The 17059-nt window shown below is 32.8% G+C and overlaps 2 long non-coding RNA genes across 3 annotated transcripts; both read left to right on the top strand.

The window, feature by feature from the left end:
* Positions 1-4316: 4316 nt before the first annotated feature.
* LOC108456535 (uncharacterized) lies at positions 4317-5000 on the top strand. Its single transcript, XR_001866957.2, has 3 exons — positions 4317-4440; positions 4517-4625; positions 4959-5000. It is a non-coding gene; the product is annotated as an uncharacterized LOC108456535 (long non-coding RNA).
* A 1329-nt stretch (positions 5001-6329) lies between these two features.
* LOC108455554 (uncharacterized) lies at positions 6330-7655 on the top strand. Of its 2 annotated transcripts, none has more exons than XR_008270682.1 (4): positions 6330-6439; positions 6730-6777; positions 6850-6931; positions 7389-7655. It is a non-coding gene; the product is annotated as an uncharacterized LOC108455554 (long non-coding RNA). The 2 variants fall into 2 exon arrangements; XR_008270683.1 differs by having other exon boundaries at positions 6362-6455.
* Positions 7656-17059: the final 9404 nt, after the last annotated feature.

Below are 17059 nucleotides of genomic sequence, written 5' to 3'. Positions count from 1 at the left end.
TTTGTCTCTCAACTCTAATGAGAGCTTGAGTGAATGCTTGTAGAGGCGACAATTCACAATGTGAGAGTGTCTTATTAGGTGTCTAATAAAGTAGATCATGCAAATGTGCATAGTCACTCATGAAATCAACATTTGCTCTTGTTAAGATTTGAATCTATATCTTATAGTATATAGGGCACTTATGGGAAACTACACCATCACTTGGGCTAACAATGATAATTATATTTTGTTTTTACCATCGCATTTACTTTTTATGCAAATACATATTAAATATTTAATTAAACAAAATATAATATCAACTTTGAGTTGATTTTTGTACTTTTATATTTTAATTATTTTTCCCTGTTAAAACTTTTTAAATAAAGGCAACTAATTAGTTTACATAAAATAATTTAATAAATTCATCTTAATGTAATATGTATGAATGAAATAAATGATAAATTTAAAATATTTAATTTTAACTGAAGTTAAATATATTTTTATGAAATAAGACAAATATATTTAATTTTATAGTATTTTAATATATAATTAATTTTTATTATTTTAATAATTAAAATCTAGAAAAGAATAAACTAAATAGAAAACACATACATAAATAATAACAAAAGTATAATTATCTTTTATTTAAATTAAATTTAATTAGTAATTAGATCTCAAAAGAGTTTTATGTGATTTTATTTAAACTTAAGAGGTAAGTTAATAGCCTAATTGTATTTTAAATCAAACTTGAGGGATAAGTTGAAAGGGAAAAGGAAGAGTATAAACTGAAGTTGTTGCAGTGGGCAACTCAAGGTTGGAAAAGGCCTACACAACTTTAATATAGTTGCCAATGATACAAAAACAAAGGCATGACCCTGTCACAGACTCATCTTTACCAACTCCTTCCACTACAGCAAAACAGGCTTTTAGCGGCGCTTGAACCAAAAACGCTGCAAAAGGTCAAGCATTAGTGGCGTTTATGAAACAAACGCCGCTATAGATAGAGCATTAGTGACGCTTTTCGGAAAAAGCAACAAAAAATTTCAGCAAAACGACAACATTAGCGGTATTTTTAAGATCGAGCATTAGCGGCTCTTTTTGAAAAACGCAGCTAAAGATCGAGCACTAGCGGCACTTTTAGGAAAATGCCGCAATAGATCGAGAATTAGCGGTGCTTTTTGAAAAATGCTGTGAAAGATCGAGCATTAGCGGTGCTTTTCAGAAAACGCCGCAAAAAAGTTGACCAAAACAGCTTTAGTGGTATTAACGGCGCTTTTCGAAAAACGCCGCAAAAAAATTATTTTAGGATTTAAGGTTTATGATTTAAGGCTTAATGTCTATGGTTTTGGGTTTTAAGGTTTATGATATAATGTTTATTTTTTTTGTGATTAGAGTTTTGAGTTTAAGGTTTATGGTTTAGAGTTTGGGGTTTGGGGTTTATTGTTGTATAGTTAGGGTTTTAATAATGTTCATGGTTTTAGGGGTTAGGCTAATAGGGTTTAAAGGTTAGGGTTTTTGATAAAATGATAAAAAATCAATTTATTTTAGGGTTTCGATAAGCAATAAGATTCTTTTTTAATTACTTTTGTCCCTTGTAATATATATTTAGGGTTTAAGATGTAAGTTTTATGGTTTATGATTCAGGGTTTATGGTTTGAGTTTTTAGGTTTGGTGTTTGTGGTTTAGGATTTAATTTTTAGGATTTAGGGGTAATATATGGTGAACTACATAACTTGTGAATCTTGGATTTTTTATAAGATAAATCTAAATAAGATAAATATAAATTATTATTTGAAAAATATATATCAAAATGGGTTAAATCCCAAAAGCATAAATGAACTTTAATTTGATCTAGTTCTTGTAAATTATTAACACAATTATTGATATAACATCATTTTATATTTATATATTGCATACATAAATATTTATATTTATTCAATATAAAAATATATTGATGTATTTATTTTTTAAAATGTGTATGATTAAATCAAAATTAAAGTTTCAACTATACATTTAAACCATAATTAGAATTTCACGTCTACAATTACACATTAAACTGAAATTCATATATAATTCTGAAATGTAACTCTATCAAAATTTAGGTGTATATATATAATTAAATGTCATTTATATAAAAATCTAAACAACTAATGCGGACCATACTTAAAAGAATAATGTTGATGAAAAAGAAAGAAAAAGAAATCCTTTCAACAATACTAGACCATGCCATACCCATCTATCAATTTAATTCCTAAAAGAGTTGATCATGGTAATTAAATTTTAACTTTCAATATTTATATTTTTTATCAATTTGATTCTTATTTTTAAACCAAAACCTTCCACTTTTTAAAAATGTTAAATCTCATTTTAATAGGAATGTAATTGTAAAATTAATTTTTAATGATATTGACGTGAAAACTTACAAGGTAATTCACATGACATGATACTATTTTTTATATGTTAATTTAAAATGATAAAATCTTCAAAAATTGAAAATTTAAAATTTAAAAATAAAAATTAAAAATTAAAACTTAAAAACTTAATATTTTAGTCTATATTTCAGTTAAAAGATCAATATTCAAAATTAAAAAATAAAAATTCCAAAAATGATAATCTCAGCACAAAAATTTTGAAAGAAAAAAATAGAAAAATATATGTTAAAAATGAAAAAAATAAAATTGAGCAATAGGGGCATTTTTTGGGAAAAACGCCGCAAAAAGTTGAGATATAGTGGCGTTTTTGTAAAAATTTTGCAAAAAACTTTCCATCGAAATGGCGCTGTTTTATTTTCACCCCCTCCCCTAAATCCTCAATTTTACGCTGCTAAAAACCTTGATTCTATTCCCTTTGGTTTCACCAATCAAAATCCCTTTCTCATAAATTTTCTCTCTTGAAGATTTCATGCCTACCTACCTTTAATCTCAGCCAACGGAAGAGATGTGATAAGTCGTAATTTATACATATTTTTACCCCATGCTTAGCACATTTTTGGATGAATTATCATTAGATTTGTGGAATTTGATGCTCCTAATCCTTTGATTTCATGTTTTATACTTAGGTGAGCATAGGAAAGTAAATAGAGCAAGAAAAGGGCCAAAAACGGAGAAAATGAGTCAACGTGGGAAATCAACACAGGCTGAACTTCCTCACACGGGTAGACCACACACCCGTGTCTATTTAGCAGACTTTAACACGGCCTAAGCCACCCCACACGGGCGTGGCACACGGCCGTGTCCCTGTCGAGCCCAAGTTTAGTTCTACTCGGAAAAGGCCACTTTTGAGGGTTTTGAAGCATTCAAAAGCCTATATAAACACCCGAGAAGGCACTTAAAGGTGAACACACGGAGTGGGAGGCAAGGAATTACTCGAAGAAAACCGATTGATCCATCTCAAAAGCCAGATTCTCCTTCAAGACTGAAGATCTCCCTTCAATTTCCTTCAGGGGTTTTGGGGTTTCTTTATGTTTTGTTATTATTATTCTTCTGAGATGTTTTCTTTTACACATGTGAACTGAATTCCCTAAATACCTAAGGGGGATGAAACCTAAGATGGATCTTGTTACTATTTTCTGAATTATATGATAAATACTTGATTTGTTCTTAATTATGTGTTCTTAATTCTTGCTTTAACATTCCAGGATATTGATTCAAGTATTGATGTGCTTATTCAGAGGAGCAAAAGTCCCTGTCTAAGAGAAGATCTAGCATAATTAAGCGGATTTGATTGCACCCCTAGACATAGGGCAACATAAATCTACCGGATTAGGGTCAAACCTAATAAGGGACTCCATAGATCGAGTTAATGCAACACTAAGGGTTTTAATTAGAAAGAGATTTCAATTAATCAACCTAGAGTTAGACGTTGTTAGTCTCGAGAGAGATAATAATATAAATTAGGGATTTTTACGGATCGAGTCAAGTGAATAAATCGTCTAGTTCAGAGTCAAATAATAAGTGAAGTCTAGGTGGATTCTTCCTTGGGTATTGTCTAAATCAATCAGTTTTTCCAAAAGTATTTCCCCAATTTACTTCCTGTGCATTCTTAGTTTAGTTAATTAGTTTAGATAAAGCAAATCCCCTTATTTTTAGGCTAGATAATAAAAAGAAGGTTAATACTAGTACTTTTAGTTCCTGTGGGTTCGACATTCCGGTCTTACTATAAGCTATACTACTGTTCAATAAGTGCACTTGCCTTTATCGTGGTAATAGTTAGTTTTCAAGTGCGATCAATCATAAATATAAAAGTTATCATGTACATCAAGACGTGGCTTGCAATTTGACTGTTCCAATTTTGTTTTCAACGTTAAATTAAAACCCTAGCCTCTTCCTTTTGCTTCTATCGGAGGGGGGGAAGGGAATCATGTCTTTCGATCTCATATGCTGAAGCCGTCCTGCAGCTACTTCGGATCCTCCTAAGATCTGTACAGCTGAGGACCAAAAGAAGAAAGATGATGAGGATCTGGTGAGTGGCTGTTTGGGATTTAGCTTTTTTGGTTAACTGTATCGATTTTTTTAACACTTGGCTTTTTTTTATACAGTCGGCGGAGGATTTGGCTTTGAAACAACAGTTGGAGCTATATGTAGAGAGAGTTCAGGATTCCGATCCTGGGTTACAAAAAGTAGGTCTTGAGAGCATGAGTATGTGAGGTGAGCATTGTCCGACTTGATAACATGCTAATTTACTCTACTTTTTGTGAAAATTTTGTATTAGCAGTTCTTCATCAGCTATATCTGGTCAAACTTATGAGTGGCTTTAGATTGTGTTAATGTTTTTGTGTTTGTTGGTATATTGGTTTCAAGTTCCACTTTGTGTTGGTGCTCCGACTTAGGATTTGTAACCAGAAGATCACCTATGCGAATTTATTTTTGGAACTAATTTACTTCTTCTTTATTTTTCAATCTATAATAAACATATTGGTTTCATGTTCGTGTTGACATATAACTAGAATAAATTTGTTCTCACTTCATTATTGTTCTCAGGAACTTGGCTGGAGAAATTGCACAAGAGTATGGGAAGCGACAGGTTAGAAATATAAGGAATCTTTAGACAATTCGTAGTTTCTATGAGTTATGTAATGTAGGGTTATCTTTAATGGCGAGACATTAATCTGGATGTTAATGTTATTTACTTTCTTGCTAATGCAGAGCGAAGAGGCTGCAATTGAAGATCTACTAGAGCTTGTGCAACAGATTGTTTCATTTCACATGAACATATAGCTTTCTCCTTGTCATATGGAGCTTGTGCAAAAGATTGTTTCATTTCGTAGTTTCTATAAGTTATGTTAATTGAAAACTCTTTTCGCTTATCATTTCTTTAATTCATTCATTTATTTTGGGGAAGAATTTTGGGGAAAAATAATATATTGAAATATCAATATGTTAAATCAATATTTTGGGGAAGATTTTTGTCATCATATAGCTTTGCCAATCCAAAGAGAAGTTCCATCCTATTCTTCAGCTCTTTGATCTTTCTCCTTATCTTCCCTCTGTTTCCACTTGCTCCAGGTACCACCTATATATAATTATAATATTGGTGTGCTATGTTTCATGTTCAATGCTTTATAATTAGTTGTGTAATTCAATTCTGCCATTTCATTAAACATTTAAGGTGCATAGATGTTGGATACTACAAGATCCTGCCTATGGATAATAGGCTATCACATATACTAGTTTATATTTTATGTTAGTTTTGAATGTTTTTAGGATGTATAATTGGTTGGATGCAAAAAAGTTCAATAATGAAAAATCATATTCTGGATTGATATGATAGAGATGTAGGATAGATTTGAAATTTTACTTACATGAGGAGTCCAATTATATTTGTAAATCCAACTATTGGTTTGTGAAATAGTATATTAATCCTATAAAATGATATCAAAATGTGTAGAACTAATTTAGTTTTGCAGTACTGTAAGTGGATTCTTTTCTATACATAGTAATCTGAAAAGAAGTATATTTAACTCATTCAAAAAGCTGAGAGGCATCACTTGGCATTTTATTTCTCACTTCTTCCACACTGTGTATTTAAAGGTCATGTGTTAAAAAGGGATACATGAAAGATGACTACATCCATTTGTTTGTTAGAAGACCTGTGAGGAGATCTCCTGTTATTAACCATGGTAAGTTTTGAATCATTTGGATTTCTTTGCGATTTTTTAACAAATTTAATCTTTATGGATTGTTATTCTTTTTTTAATGAATTTAATCTAATGAATTGTTTTTTTAATGAATTTAATCTAACGGATTATTATTTTTTAATGAATTTAATCTAATGGATTGTTATTCTTTCTTTTTGTTTTATTTGGCTGTGTATTTTAGGTTATTTTGCACGTTGGGCTGCTTTTGGGAAGCTTCTATATCAGTTTCTTGATTGTGAGGGATCTAATATTGAAAAGGGTAAAACAAAGAGGCAGATACTATCGCTTGGTGCTGGATTTGATACCACCAATTTTCAATTGCAGGTGCCTGATTTTTCTTGTGAGTTGGATAAACTCATAACATAATACAGACTTATGAAATTTCTACCTTTACCGTTTAACTTGTGTTGAACACTTGTAGCTTAAGTTTTATGTTTCTATTTGCTGGCATTAGTTATCTGCTTTGTATATTTTTCAATAATTATCTAGAGAAAATGCATGTTCCCTTGTATTTTTGCTGCGTATTTTGTGTAGTTCTTGAAAAATTTGATTTACCTTGTGGAAGCCTGAATATTAACAAGTTTAATTGTGGTTTTTTTTTCTTTCATTCACAGGATGAGGGAAAAGCATCGTATCTATACGTGGAACTGGATTTTAAAGAGGTGCATTTTTTAATTTATGATTGCAATTGATTTGTGCAATACTGTGCTTTAAACGGTGATTTCTTACTTTAGGTAACCAGTAAAAAGGCTTCCCTTATTGAATCCTACAGTCAGTTGAGGGACAAAATTGGTGCAACAGCATCAATCTTGCGAGGTAAGTTGCCCTGGCTACTGGGTTATTGTACGACAAATTGCTGCTATTATTGATTTTATTTATCAAATTCCCATTTTTCTTTTTCTGGTTTATGTGGATGCTTAGTGCTATTACCAATAGTGCTTTTTCCATTGTACATAAACTTTAACATTAGAGACGCCATGCAAAACATGAAGCAGAAAATTGTCCCTTTCCACCGTTCTGTGAATAGCTCATATTTGGTTGAGTTTCTATTTGTTTGTTAAATATTTTTTTTGAGAAGTCATTTTTCCGTTGCATCTAGTAGATGTTTTGAGGATTTGATGGCAGATTTTATATATTATAGTTCATTGTGCATCAACAAACTTTTGATTGAAGGAATCACAGAGCTAGCTTATTGTACTTTATAGTATCTTACTTTTGGTGCATTTTGGCACATGCTTCTTTGTAGAATGATACAGAGTTCATATCTTTGCAGAGAATGGAGAAGTGCTCAGTGAACACTACAAGCTACTTTCAGTTGATTTGCATGACATTCATATCTTTGCAGAGTTCATATCAGTAGCGTTACAAGCAATGGGCTAATTATTACAATCAAACGGAAGTTACTTGTGCCCCTGGAACATAAATAGAATTGTACAGGAATTGTTATCAAAGTAATGCTAAAGGATTTGCTTAAGTGGGTAGAGGGATAGGAATGGATTTCTTTATAAACTGTTATCCAATTAATGCTTGTTGTGTGTGATGTGATAATAGTGCTGATTCTATTGCATGCTTCCCTTTGATATATGCTCTCTTTATAATATTTTATTTTTAATAACCTTTAGCAGCGTTTGTGGGAGAAGCGCCACTAAAGGTCATGTTCTTTAGCAGCATTTGAGGGAGAAGTGCCGCTAAAGGTCATGTTCTTTAGCGGCGTTTTTGGGAGAAGTGCACTAAAGGTCATGTTCTTTAGTGGCATTTGTGAGAGAAGCGCCGCTAAAGGTCATGTTCTATAGTGGCATTTTTCCACATAAACACTACAAAATTTAGTGGCATTTTTTGTAGTGCTTATCAAAACGCCGCAAATTGTTTTAATGGTGCTTATAAACGCCGCTAAAAGCCCAAAAAAAGCCGCTAAACCCCTAAATAGCGCCTCTAAAAACTTGTTTTGCTGTAGTGTTCGCTCTTTGTTTCAATGCAAATGACACAACCAGATTTTAGCATTTCAAAGTTCCTCGAGGAACAAAAATGTTGGCAACATCATCGGCCTAAAATTTCATCTCAGCAAGCATTTGGTGGTAGATCCTTTCTTAACATGATCATTCACGTGCCACTGTTTTGAGGAGTATGTGCCTGTAAAAATAAACCCACACAAAACCCATACTGCAAGAATCAATTTCAACCACTCTCAATTTATAATATATAAAATTATCAAAATAATCATTCACTATACAAAATCAACTCAAAATTTAGGTACATGGTAGTCATCGAAATATAATGAGGTTATACAAACATTGCTGAGTTGAGAGTTGTGGATTGGATGTTGATTAACTTCTTGGAACTTTGAGATTTACCAACACTTGTGCATGAAAATAGACAAACCATGCACTTAGTGATAAAACTCAATAATACTTTCATGATTCAAGTTAATAAAACAATGACATTAAAAATATGAACACAATCAAAACATGCTCTAGATTCAACCAATTCATTTACCATTCATGTCAAATACCAAGATTATACATGATCTCATTTGACCAAATTTATATACATATTAAGTTATATATTATAGTAATATAACATTATCATTTCATTCCAATTCTTACTATCTATTCACTTTTCTATTTGATAATCCTTGAATCAATTAATTCATTTCATTTTCATGTCGACCCTCAAGGTTCACAATAACCGATTCTCATGATTTTTGTAACACCCCTCACCCATATTCAACGCCATAATAGGTTTACGGAGCATTATCGGACTTAAAATACAATTATACATGCTTTTCACATACTTATATCATTTCATACATTCATCAATTAATCTCAATCAAATTGTCCCTATTACGAGCCTACGAGGCCCTAGACATGTATTAGGAGTAGTTCGGGACTAAACCGATAACTTAAGGAACTTTCACGAACTTTGAAAAAATTTCTCAAAACAGGGGACACATGCCCATGTGGCCAGGCCGTGTATCTCACACGGCCACCAGACATGCCCGTATCATAGGTCGTGTGGACATTCAAAATGGGAGCACATGGCTGTGTCCCAACCCATGCCCAATCCCGTATAACTCTCTGACTTGGGTTACACGGCCAACACACACACCCGTGTGCCCTAAAAATGGCCACACACGCCCGTGTGCTAGGTCGTGCCAAACCTGTCACACGCCCGTGTGTAAGGCCGTGTGGAGCATACTGACTTAATTTTAAAATCAACACCAGTGGACACACAGCCGTATGCTTGACCGTGTATCACACATAGCTGAGACACATGCCTATGTTTCCGCCCGTGTGAACAGAAATAGGCTATTTACCAAGCCATTTTGCCACCTAAATTTACATGTACCTACACAACCCAAATGGCACCAATTCAAAACATAAATGAACATCTAATTTAGCCACAATCAAGGCTAATTCATATCATTTCCAATACTAACAACCAACATGCTTATAATTTATATTTTACTCAATCAAAACATACCAAAACACATATACAAATCAACTAACTAAGCCTTTACCAAACATTTATCATTTTGCACCAATTCATAAGCACAATTCAAATATAATACCAACCAATTAACATTTACTATATCAATGTCCACAAGCCTCATAATATAAACCATTCACATATCCATCCATGAACTCAAAATATCAACCATATATGCACATATATGCTCATAACCAAATTCACCAAATTAAGCCAACTCTCATTGTAACATCCTGATTTTGGGCCTAGTTAGAACAGTGGTTTCGGGATCACAAATCCGATGAGGAAAATTTTATTTTTATTATATTTTTATGGTCTACAATTTCACAGAATGATTTCGTGAAAATTTCGTTCGAAAATTTCGACATTTGGGTACTTAATTTGGTCAAAAGGACTAAATTGTAAAAAGTGCAAAAGTTGAGTTCTACATATTAGAAGTGTCTAATTGTTATGAGTTTTTAAATTAAAGGTCCTTAAATGGTAATTAGACCATTTTTAAGTTAGTGGACAAAAATGGACATAGTATGATAGGTTTTTAAAAGTTTTTCATTAAGGCCATTTTAGTAAATTGGTAATTAAATGAATTAAAAATGCCAAAATAAGCCAAATTTGCTCATCTTCTTCCTCGTGGCCTAATGTCTCATGAAAAACACTATGGATAGGTTTTCAAGCTTTCCAAGCTCATTTGTAAGTGATCTCGTGCCCCGTTTTTAATGTTTTTTACATTTTTAAAGTCTTAGTAACATGTCCTAGCTATTTCTACCAATTATTTGAGCTAGGGTTTGTGTTTAAAAATTTACCCATAAATGATATGTATGTATTTTTATGTTTAATGGTAGAATATAAAGCTTGAAATTGTGTTAAGCAACTTTTGCTAAGCGATTTTACGTGAAAACGAGTAAAATGACATAATCGGTAAAAATACCTAATGTTCATAAGTACATGTTAGAGTGAGAATTTGAGGTTTCCATAGAAGGGAAAAATGATCAGAATGTCATAAAAAATAAGAAAATAGGATGAAATTTAATTTTCAAGCCTTAGGGAAAAGTGCAAATATGCAAAAGTTTAGGGGTCAAAATGCAAATTTGTAAAAATATGATTTTTGGACCCGTATGAATAATGTGACGAATTAGTAGGCTAAATATGATATTATAGATTAAGGAAATCAAGATTCGGGCTTAAATCAGGAAAATACAAGGTTATAGACTAAAAAGGTAAATTGCCGTTTCTGGATTGAGGTAAGTTCGTGTGTTAATAATAATGCAATACCATGCATGAATTGTAATTCTCTATTGATATGGAATAAATTGTATGATTTAATATGTTTAAGAGAAGTTGATGAATGGTGTGTATGATATGGAAAATATAATGCTTGTTGTGTCATGTGAAATTAAATGGCAAATTATTGTTACATGAATTGAATGTTAAATTACTATTACATGGGTTATATGAATTGCTACACAGTTGTACCTGACGAGATTTCGACGAGTAAGCTCGAATAACTTAAAGTAAACCTCTAATATGCCTAAATGCATGTTTTATGAATGTGTGATGGTTGTATATAATCATGGCATGAAAATCCATGAAATGTGTTAGTAATAAATATGACAAAATGATAAATGTCTCGGTTGAATGAATAAGAGATATCTGATGGATACGCCATTCTTAATTGATACGAGATCCTATATGTGTTGCAGAAAAGGATTTAGCCCGGACGGGTAATCCGTTGATCTCGGAATAAAAAGGATCTAGCCCGGACGGGTGTTCCTAAAGTGATCTAGCCTCCCGAAGAATATGTGTAAACAGATTTAGCCCGGACGGGTAATCCGAATTAGGGTCTGAATTTAGCCTAGACTGGTAATTCAGATCTGAGCTCATTGAGAGTGTTTGTCGTCACAAGGGATTTAGCCTAGACTGGTAATCCCGACGTTGTCACAAGGGATTTAGCCTGGACTGGTAATCCCGACATCACTCTATGAGTTTATATTTCAGGGGATTTAGCCTGGACTACTAATCCCACCGTAAGATGTGAGGTTCGCGAGAGTGCGTGCTTGAAAATGATCACTTGTATGACTTGACGGTAAATGGCTATCCATCGAGATTCTCAAGAAATTCAACGGGATCAAAATGAGAAATGAGAATGGAAATTCTTGAATTATTGAGCTCAACTAAGATTAATACTATGATGTTTTGTCATGAGACTAATTTGATGGTTGAGTGCATGTGATAGGGAATTATCCTATACTTGGGATGTATGACTAAGTATGCCCATAAGAAATAATGACTTTTATATTGAGCTCTATTGTGAAAAATGAGTAAGGGATCCATGAAATGGTAAGTTCATGATTAGTTGGAAATGATCTTATGACAGTGAACATTATGTTGTACCAAAACAGAATAGGACAGCAACATTAGTCCTACTTTGAAAATCCACCAAAAATAGTGGAAATTAAGTTAGAGACTTAATTAAATATTGAGTCTAGTTTCACATAGAATAAATGTTACAAGTAAAAGAATTTAATATTATGAGATATTTGAATTCTCGTGAGACAGAGTCAGAATGAGTTCAGAATCCCCTGTTCTGAATTTAGAAAATCACTAGAAATTGTAAAAAAAAAATTATGAGTTAGGAATAATATGAATGAAATCTTAAATGAGTCTACTTTCAGGATAAAGAGACAAGAACATTATCTGAGTCTCGTACTATGAGATAAATAAATTTTAGTGAAGAAAGGTTAAAGCTATCAAACAACAAAATAGGGGAGACTTTTAATAATAAACTGTACTTATTGGCTAGAATAAAAATTCTAAAAAATTAATGATAAGAAAATATATGAGTCTAGTTTTTTGAAAAATTAACGGATCTTAATTTGGAGTTCTGTAGCTCCGGATATAAATAATTTAATGACTGTGACTCGGGAAAATAGCTTAGCCAAAATTTGAATAAATAGAAAAAAAATGAAAATAGCATGTTATTGCATTGCTTATTATTTTCATGCGAGCTTACTAAGCGTAAACCTTACTTCCTCCTTTCCATTTCTTTTAGTTTTGTCAGGTCAGCTCGGGGTTGGAGATCGTTTGAGGCAGCATCACACTATCGAGCCATTATCCGTGGAGTATTGATATGTGTATGTTAAATGCTTTCAAATGAGTGGCATGTATAGGGACTTAGTTTTTTTATGATGACTATTGTTGTGATTAGCCAAAGGTATTGGTTTATATTGATTTGTTGTTTATAGTCATGAGATATGGCTTATAATGATTTTGGCTTGTAAGCCTATTTCCATGATATGTGTTAATGTCTTGTGATATGGTTATGTGATTGTGCTTGTTCATTATGTATGAGAAGTATATGACATATGTACATGATGAATGTCATTGAAATCGTGTATGTGTGTGTATGTAAAGATGACAAAAAGGCTTGGAAATTAGCCTAAGTTTTGACCACACTGGTAGAAACATGACAGTGTGTCTCAGCCGTGTGGAGGACACGGCCTCTGGCCACAGGTGTGTGCCTTGGCCGTGTGCCCTTAAACGATTGCTGACGTCATAAACAGAGAGTTAGACGGGCTGAAGACACGAGCATGTCCCTAGCCACACGGACGTGTGCGACCACATGGCCCAACCCACATAGGCGTGTGACTCTCCAAAGCTAGAAAATTGTTAAGTTGCCCAAAGACTTTTGAAAGTTCTCGGTTTAGTCCCGAACCACCCTAATGTATGTTATAGGCTTCGAAGGCCTGTATAAGGGACAATATGCATGTGTTTGAACAGTTTTAATTTTGGGCGAAATTTGGTAACCCAGTTTTGTATGTTTGAGAATGTTTAAGTTCGGTAACACCTCGAACCCTGTCCCAGAGTTAGATACGGGTGAGGGGTGTTACATTTAGTGGTATCAGAGCTATGGTTTAGTCGGTTCTCGGACTAACCTAGCATATGTATCAGAGTCCAACTATACATGCCACCGATCCGTGATAGTGTGATGTCTCCCGACGCGTATGACAGCCACTTTGTTTAGACAAAGGTACTCTCCAACCGAGATACACCGACCATGTTGAATGTGATGGTAAAATATTCGAGTAAAGTATAGTCATGACGAACTGAAACTTGGAAAGGTACGAATGAGGATTCATGAAATGTGTACATGGTGAAATGAGCTTATCTATGATTAATAGATAATTCTATGATGTAAATGGTCGATTTGCTTGAGTGAATGCATGTGTTTAGATAACTTACCAAAGATATAGATGGAATGAACATTCACGTACGCTTATATGAAAAATCATGATTGATAAACTCGTATAGCTTAAGTAAATGTGTTAAATTGCTTGGACTGATTCATATGACTGTAACGATATGTCTAAATGATAGTGTACGAGGTAAAAGTATGGATTGTGATAAACTTATCTATATTTTTTGACCCATGTATGATATCATGTGCATGACTTATATGATTAAATGAATAGATAAGTAAAGTTATCCAGAAAACATGGAATGCATGCATAATCATACTTGACTAAATGAGATAACTGGAAAGTAGGCATTAAATCAATATGAATGTTAGTTACTCAAAATGAATGACATGATTGAGATATGATTGCTATGATGAAAACTGTGTTACATGTAAATGTATATGAGAGTTGAGTCAGAGGCCCTACGACCCCCTCCCCCTTACCAAAGTGGTGTTTTATAATGGAAATTCCTGAGATTTATGTTGAATGAGTTTCCAAGTGAGAAACAAAAGAGTTCAATGATGGAATAGTTATAAGCATGATTAGATATTGAGAATGGGTTGATAATTACAGACATGAGCTAGAAAGATATCAGATTGACCGAAAGATTGTTTAACTTTCGCAACATCGTAGTTAGTGAAAAAGGTTAATTTTGGTAAAACGATCTATCCTGGTATGATGTCGAGAAATGTATTGATTGAAATTCCCCCATGAACTGGTTTTCTTTGTGAATGGAATATTATAGAATTTGGAACGGCAGAAAGAGTTAAAGGAATAATGTTTGAAATATGAAAATGTTCCCTGATCTTAACGTTAGACGAATGTGTTGTTAGTCTGATCGGATTATAATCTGCATAGTTCTGTTTTTCTCTGGTATTTTGTTATATTTCGCTTGTTAGGAATCGATGAGAAATTGTGTATGGCGCCATGATTCTATTTCTACCGATCATTGCTCTGATTGATTATATATATATATGAGAAGCATATAGTTCCAATCGTATTTGTTGTCAGTGGTTTGGAATGATGTTATTCTGGATTTCTTTTATTTAAAAAAAAAACATTGGGGTCTTTCATATTTTTATGAGTTTGGTTCTTGGTCTTTTGATGCAGTGTTGTAAATTGGATTTCCTTATCATGGATTTCTTTATCTTGGATTTTTTTATTCTGGGCTTCTCCGTTTCAGATTTCTCTATCTTGGGTTTTCTGGATATTTTATCTTGTAACTTGTTGATCATGGCTTGCATTTAGAGCATGACCTCCAGCTTGTAATTGATGTATATAAAGAACAAATATGACTATACCTCTGAATTGGTCCTGATAATGTGGTGAAATTTCAAGTCCTAATGTGTATGATGGATTTCCTTTCTCAAGTAAGTTAATCAGAGTTAATGCACTCAGTTGAGGTATCAGTATTACTTATGCTAATGCATATGTTATGGTCTTCGATTGGTATGATGAGTGAATTTAGAATGATGCATGTTGAATCAATCTGTTGACTAGAAGAGAGAATTTCTTGAAATAACAATTACAGATGAATAAGGTCGACTTGATTGTTCAATCTGTATGGAATATATGTTTAGAATCTAATGAAATGTTCATGCTTGAGAATAAGATTTTATTTCTTCAAGGGTAAAAAGATGAATAGTCTAATTAAGAAATGTATGTTTCCAAGAAGAATCACATGCGATAAGAAGATCTGATATTGATAATGTGAAGATAATCTGAGTATTTAAAAAATGTTGAAACGATCATTGTTTATCTTTGAGTACAAATTCTTGAAATGTTGAAAGTTTAAAGACGTATAGCAAGAATCATCAGAATTATTTTTGCCGTTTGGAAACTAGAATGGAAATAGAAAAGGTTAATATGGATTTTCTTGTCTGGATCATTCTTGTCCTTGAAAGAGGAAAGTAATATGTAGTGTTGTTAAACGTTATGAGATGTGTAAATTTTGCCAGTATACCCAAATGTCTACTCACCAGATTCATAGGATTTTGTGTCTTTATGAATGTTGGATATCATGGAAGTTTAATATCCACTAATCGGATTGAGATCCAGGATTCATAGCATGATTTCTTGGGAAAGCCAGAGGAGGCTTTGAAATGAAAGGTAACTAAGAGTTGAATTGGACTCTGTGGAATTATAAAGAGTATGAAGCTGAGATGAACTGACTAGTTTCGCTATTTGAATCTGAAAAGATTCGGGTGCGAATTTATATGTAACATGATGGTATGGATCAGACTTTTGAGTACATGAGCTTTACGAAGCAGTTAAGTTTGATGAAAGTATTGTAAAGTGAATACCACTTATGATTTTTGTATATGAAATTTAAAGAGATAGGCAGTAAGAGCTCAGCTTGAGTGAATGTTCTTTGACATCGATTTTAGGATTGAGGAATCCAAGTGAAAAACCAAAACCACTTTCCTGGTAAGATTTTCGGGGACGAAAATCCTTAAAGGGGGGAGAAATGTAACATCTTGATTTTGAGCCTAGTCGAAACAGTGGTTTCAGGACCACAAATCCGATGAGAAAAATTTCATTTTTATTATATTTTTATGGTCTACAATTTCACGGAATGATTTCATGAAAATTTCGTTCGAAAATTTCGATGTTTGGGCACTTAATTTGGTCAAAAGGACTAAAATGTAAAAAGTGAAAAAGTTGAGTTCTACATATTAAAAGTGTCTAATTGTTATGAATTTTTTGAATTAAAGGTCCTTAAATGGTAATTAGACCATTTTTAAGTTTTTGGACAAAAATGGACATGGTATGATAGGTTTTTAAAAGTTTTTCATTAAAGGCATTTTAGTAAATTGGTAATTAAATGAATTAAAAATGCCAAAATAAGCCAAATTTGCTCATCTTCTTCCTCATGGCCGAATTTATCATGAAAAACACCATGGCTACGGTTTTCAAGCTTTCCAAGCTCATTTGTAAGTGATCCCGTGCCCTGTTTTTAATGTTCTTTACATTTTTGAAGTTCCAGTAACATGTTCTAGCTATTTCTACCATTTATTTGAGCTAGGGTTTGTGTTTAAAAATTTACCCATGAATGATATGCATGTATTTTTATGTTTAATGGTAGAATATGGAGCTTAAAATTGTGTTAAACAACTTTTGCTAAGCGATTTTATGTGAAAACGAGTAAAATGACATAATCGGTAAAAATACCTAATGTTCATAAGCACATGTTAGAGTGAGAATTTGAGCTTTCCATAAAAGGGAA

The sequence above is a fragment of the Gossypium arboreum genome, chromosome 9 (genome assembly GCF_025698485.1).
Source record: "Gossypium arboreum isolate Shixiya-1 chromosome 9, ASM2569848v2, whole genome shotgun sequence".
Lineage (NCBI taxonomy): Eukaryota > Viridiplantae > Streptophyta > Magnoliopsida > Malvales > Malvaceae > Gossypium > Gossypium arboreum.
The sequence above is the reverse complement of the archived record's forward strand: the minus strand, read 5'-3'. Positions and strand labels throughout refer to the sequence as shown.